The sequence below is a fragment of the Mus pahari genome, chromosome 7, assembly GCF_900095145.1.
Source record: "Mus pahari chromosome 7, PAHARI_EIJ_v1.1, whole genome shotgun sequence".
Lineage (NCBI taxonomy): Eukaryota > Metazoa > Chordata > Mammalia > Rodentia > Muridae > Mus > Mus pahari.
The window spans coordinates 102,492,223-102,498,412 of NC_034596.1; the positions used below are offsets into that span (position 1 = coordinate 102,492,223).

Below are 6,190 nucleotides of genomic sequence, written 5' to 3' on the forward strand. Positions count from 1 at the left end.
TCTTTCTTTCTTTCTTTCTTTCTTTCTTTCTTTCTTTCTTTCTTTCTTTCTTTCTTTCCTTCCTTCCTTCCTTCCTTCCTTCCTTCCTTCCTTCCTTCTATTCATTTATTTATTCTGTGACAGGGTCTCATTATGTAGCTCTGGCTCTCCTGGAGTTCACTCTGTAGACTGAGCTGGCCTGGAACTCACAGAGATCAGCCTGCCTCTGCCCACAGAGTGCTGGGGTTCAACAAAACAAAGAAAAGAAAACATGAACGTGCCTTACAGATACTTCTCAACATGCCTCCCAAGCTGCTGTCTCCCTCATTTTCTAAGCCTGTTCTGTAGAGTCCCTCTCGGGTGGTCTGTCCAGGGCCAGTTTCTGTGGCACCTGTGTTTGTTGGTTTTGAAATGTCTCTTGTTTTCTCTTTATAGTCAGGAATGTTCCACAGAAAGGTCGTTGAGCTGCCCTGACTCTCCTGCTCGGGCTTATGGTAGAGAACAGTGTATGGCAGATCTTCAAGCCAGAGCATCCACCTTCTCCTGTGTGTGCATGCATGTGTGTGTGTGTGTGTGCGCGCGCGCGCACACACGCATGCGTGTGTATGTGCGTGCATGTGCATGTGTATGCTTGTGCGTGTGTGTACGTGTGAATGTGTGTGCATGTGTATGTGTGCGCGCATGTGTGTGTGTGCATGTGCATGTGTGTGTGTGCATGCATATGTGTACGCGCATGTATGTGCGTGTGTATGTGTGTGTGTATGTGTCTGTGTCTGTGTGTGTCTGTGTGTGTCTGTGTGTGTTATTTTTATTTTCACATCTTTGGGCTCCACTCTAGGCTGCTGACGCCTCTCTCCAGCCTTTCTCTTCCAACCTCCGTTTCTTTGTCCCACTCTGCCTCACCAGACATGTTAGCTGTCACCGGGCCAATCCATCTGTGTTTTCTGGATCGGCACTGGGTGTCAACGTGGTGACAAGTGTGGGTTCCAGAAGCTTCTTCTGTGGAGCCCTGCCTCTCAGAAGCAGACCAGGGCTTTCCATTCTAGTTGAGACCCTTAACTTTGCCACACACCCTTGGGTGCCAGCACAGGGTCACAGGGTGCCAGGCCGGCGTACAGTGCATAGCTAGCTTTGTTTTATTATAACTTGACTTTTATTCTTTGTAAAACCACCATTTAGGAGACTCTGGTGGCAGCAGATGAGTTGCTTTTCCTATGTTTGTACCAGTCCCTGGCTATAGCGGCGGCCACCTCCTGCGTGGACAACATGAACCTTGCTCTGGCCTCATGGAAGCAACATCTTGACTGGAAGCTCAGAGGTGGCACCTTCTGCTGAGCATGGTGTAGCAGGGGAAGCAGCATCTTGACTGGGGGCTCAGAGCTGGCACCTTCTGCTGAGCATGGTGTAGCAGGAGGGCTGGAAGCTTGGCGTCTTCTGCTCTGGGTTAGATCTTGCAATGACTGGGTGTGATACATCTTCTCCGATCCTGAACCTTTAGGACGGACAAAATTCGATCAAGAAACCACACAACCCCATCCTGACAATTGTGTTCTTTGTAGAAAGAAACGGCACAGTGTGTGTGCACAGACTGTGGGCTCGATGAACACTGGGGCCTGCCATGTTGCTTGCTCCTATGACACAGGTGTGCTGTGTACCATGGTGTGCTGAGCTCGTTCTAGGTTTGGGATAAAGAGCAGAGAAGAAAACAAACCATGACACTTACTTTCCAGTGGAATGAGCATTTCCCGTGGCATCTAGTTCTATAGTCAATAAACTGAGTCTCCGTGCTGCAGGACAGCCTTGGGTAGAGCCAGCAGGGTATCACTGTATCCCCTGTTCACACAGGTGTCGTCACTGTCCCAGGATTCGTGCCCTGGTTGTTCAAGGCTAACCATGGCAGTCACAGTTTATTTAGTAGCTCCTAGATGCCAAGGAATTTCAGAGTCAGCTCTCAGATGCCCATTCTCCTCAATGTACTGTGTTCCCTGCCTTTTTTTTTTTTTTTTTTTTTTTTTAAATTGTGTTTACTGGGTCTGGGGATAAAACCCAGAGGCTCACATATGTTAGGTGAGCACTCTATACCCCATCCTGTTGCAGGAAATATTAAAACGCGGATGGCAAGTCCTGTGCTACGCCTTGCTACTCTCTGTCCCGGCAGTCTTGCAGGCCACTTCTTATCTCATGGAGACTCAGAGATCCAAAATCTCTCCACCCAGCTCGCCAAGTTGCCATTGGCGGGTCACTACCATGCCAGCCCCATGCTTCAAAACCCCCATAGCCTTTGTGGTGCACCTCAGGCACACCCACGCTTTGCTGCCGTACCCTTCTCTCGTACCCAATCGAACCGCCGTGTGAAGGAAAATGCCATACAAAACTTAGTTCAGAAACAACGGTAACTCGATCGATTGCTGGGCGCAACAACTAGAATCCTAATCTTTTAAGCCATAATAAATCTAAATCCTCTGGTGGTGAACCCTGGTGGATTCTCCATATAAGTTGGGAGACACTCGTAGCTACGTCTTGCCCTCTCGCTATCCCAGTCCAAAAGCCCCTAACTCTCTCCTGCTTCCTCTCTTCTGTCTAACCCAGAAGTCCCGCCTACTCACCCAGAGATTGGCTCCTCTATTCATTCAGGGGAGGGTTCACAAGAAGTCACCTGAGTCCATGTCTCATTCCTCATTCCAGACATTTTTCCTCCTGGGAAAGCAGAATTAACATCAAAATCCAGGCATCACCAGGGCCACCCACAAAACCATCCTGCTTCCTGCTTTTCACTTAGGAAAGCTCCTGTCTGAAATAAGTTTTGACATGAAAAAAAAACCTGTGTTTTATCCTTCATTTCTCTCCACACACATCTAACTGGGCCTCTGCCCCTTGTAGCCCTTAGCAGGGTTCTGAGAACCAAGCAGAAGTCTGTGCTGTCCATCAGCAGAAGAGGTTGCAGCTGGCCGTGAACTCAAGTCTATTTGGAGTGAGTCCCTAGGAAGAGATCACTGTGGCTCCATGGGCATAGTATATGTGGTGTGTGTGAGTGTGAGTGTGTGTATGAGAGTGTGTGTGTGTGTGTGTGTGTGTTTGTGTGTGTGTACAGCATCTCCAGCACACTGCACTATTTAACTAACTTCCAGACATTTCAAGGACTCCCATGATGCCTTCAGAGAACCTTTTTAGCTTGATAGTTTCCCTCTGACTTCGTGGTAGGAATTCATGAAAACCTGTGTTTGTTTTGAATCTCTGTTCTTCCCTCACCTGCATATGGCCCTCGCTCTCGCCTCTCCTCAGGTCACTGTCTTGTCAGCCTTGTGCCCTCAGGCATGGTGGGAACTGGATGTTGCTCTCATGTCTGTGTTCCCGTGTTTCTACTATGGTTATCTGTTGGTCAGTCTCTCTGTGATGTACAGCGGCAGTGTTAACAGTTGTCCCAGCTCATCTGAGACAGGGGGATGCCTGAGAACACTTCACTGGATTGCTGACAGATCTTCTGGATCAGATGCAGCCACACCGTGCTACTTGGAATGAGACCTTTTCTCCCGGTCTTTACTGACCCACAGCCTCTGCTTGCAAAAGCTCAGCTTACTCTCTTTCAGATCGGGAGTCTCTGCTGAAGCTCCTCATGCAGGTATTGACAGAACCTCTCTATCAGTCGAGGGCCACTGTGGAATCCTTTCATGGCTAATCATAAACTCATTAGCTCCTGTGCATCATGGTATCTGGCTCGAGACACGGAACACACACGTAATTTTCTGTGAAGTGACTTTCAGAGTCACCGCTCCAAGGACAGGACCCAGCCCCAGGATGAGCAGGACTCTGGGTCCAGACTGACCCATGTTGTCTTTGGCCTGGAGGGAAGATAGCTGAAATCCTTCATCCAGGGTGTCCCCTACCCCTCCAGTCACCCAGAACTGTCCCGGCCTTAAAGTGACAAAGTGTATGCCATTTTCCATGCAGAATGTCTTGTGTCCCTTTTCCTGTTAGGTCTCAGAGCATAAAAATACCTTTCTGCAGACAATAGATAGTAAAGAAAGTTAAATGTTATGGGATGGTTTTCTGAAGATTGAGCACAACTTTTTTTCATCATTGTGTTTATGATTTGTTGTGAAATGTTAAATCTCAATAAGTATTGTGTGTGTGTGTGTGTGTGTGTGTGTGTATGTGTACATGGAGGTCACAGGTTGACATTGGGTATCTTCTTTAGTGGCTCTCTGCTTTATATTTTGAGACACTCTTTGTTGTGGTTTGAATGAGAATGACCCCCATAGTCTCACATATTGGAATATTTGATCCCCAGTGGTGGAACTCTTTGGGAAGGATTAGGAGGTGTGGCCTTGCTGGAGGAGACAAGTCCCTAGTGGTGAGCGTTGCAGTTTCAACAGCCCCTGCCAGGTCCAGTCTCTTTTTCTCTGCCTCCTGCTGGTGAATCAGATACAAACTCTCAGCTACTGCTCCAACGCTAGCTATGCCTGCCTGCCTGCTGCCATGCTCCCCGCCATGACGGCCATGGACTCACCCTCTCAAACGATAAGCAAGCCCCCAATTAAATGCTCCCTCTTATAAGTTGCTCTGGTCACATCTCTTCACAGCAATAGAAACATACACAGTCTCACACTCTACCTGGAACTCTAGGGATACACCTAGTTTCATCTCCCCAGCCGGGTGTTACAGAGGCTGCTGCACCCCACTTTTATCTGGGTCCTGGGGATCCAAACTGAGATCCTTATGCTTGCCCAGCAAGAAATTTATTAACTGATCCCTCTTCCCAGTTCCTCTTCCCTGGGCTTTTTTTCCCCTCAAGCAATATCTGTCAGAACCTCATGGTTTGGGACGAGTGCTTGTCATTTGGATAAGCAGCCAATCTGGTGTAGAACTTAGGGTTTATGATTGGCTCTGCCACTGCCACACCATGGCCTTGGAGGACATCTGGGAGATTCGTTCTCATCTGAGATGTGGACTGACAGCTCAGTGCAAGGATGTCGTATAAGCAGAGATAAGGCACTGTGCATCGGAGGCTATGATGCTGGGCTGGCAGATAAAGGGTGAGCCCCTTAACATGGAGACAGACCCTAGGCTCCTCTTTTAAGATCAACAAGGACAAAATCCCTATTATTCCTTGACCTTTCAAATAGGATGAAAAAATCCATCTCAAAAAACCTAAGCAAATAAATAAGATGAAACACTGTCTCAGAAAAACATAGATAGATAGATAGATAGATAGATAGATAGATAGATAGATAGAAATAGGATGAAACAGACAAGCTACCCAAAGACCCTTTTATGCCATTTTTACAGCTATGAAAGTCATTGATTAAACTTAATTTTTATAACCATGAGTAGCTACCTGGGAACAGAGGGTAAGGAAGGGGGGCTATAAGGTTGTCCTTTTGTTTCTGGAACCAGAGGTGTCACAGAGCCTGTCTGGTGTCAGCAGGGCTCTGCTCTTGACTGAGGTGGGAGAGGGAGGCTGGGTGGGGACACAGTCCTTGTGTCTGCCACTCTCTGTGCTGCATGTGAGGACGCCAGTCTTGCCAACCACACTCTGTCTTGAGGTTGTCACTGGGCAGTCTAGGTGATCTCATGGGCTTTGCGCTGCAGTTTGCAGGTTTACTTCAGGCAACTGGCATCGCCAGTGTCTCTGAAGGTCAGGCTTTGCTTTCTGTTGTGATAACAGTAACGTTAGCGGCAGTGATCTGCACATCGAGAGTATTCCTAATCTGAAAATTCAAAGTAGAAAAGGCTCTGGAACCCGAAACTGTTAGGGTATCACTGTGGTGGATTTTAGATTTCAGACATTTGCCATGGCCACTCAATGAAAAACAGGCCTGAAAAACTTCAAAACTGGAAACACTCCTGGTCCGAATGAGTTCAGATAGGGATGTCCCGCCCTTATGTGGATACACACTGCCACTGTGTGAGTAGACACTCAATGTGTGAATATTGGATGTTAGGTACACATTAACATTCATTCTCATGAGAACACCAGAGGCAGGAAAATTGGACCTAGAGTGGTCAAGTCACTTGCCAGGGTTAATGATCGAGATCAAGAACCCTACTGTGTGTGCCCGGGCTGTGCTCTCTCTACTGTATCTTGTTTCCATGTGTCTAGCTCCAAAATATGAATTCTTACTTGCACAAAAGTGCTTAGAACGACTCGGGCATTGGTGGCACATGCCTTTAGTTCCAGCACTCCAGAGGCAGAGGCAGAGGCAGAGGCAGA

At 47.8% G+C, this 6,190-nt stretch overlaps 1 protein-coding gene across 7 annotated transcripts in view; it reads left to right on the top strand.

The window, feature by feature from the left end:
• Positions 1 to 6,190, top strand: part of Eml1 (EMAP like 1) — a 162,427-nt gene that overhangs the window by 84,515 nt on the left and 71,722 nt on the right. The window contains exon 1 of one of the 7 annotated variants that reach the window (XM_029541181.1): positions 2,930 to 2,950. The exons of the other annotated variants lie outside the window; for them this stretch is intronic. The gene's annotated coding sequence lies outside the window, so the exon portion shown is untranslated. Of the gene's footprint in view, positions 1 to 2,929; positions 2,951 to 6,190 lie in introns of those variants that run through there. 7 annotated transcript variants of the gene reach the window in all.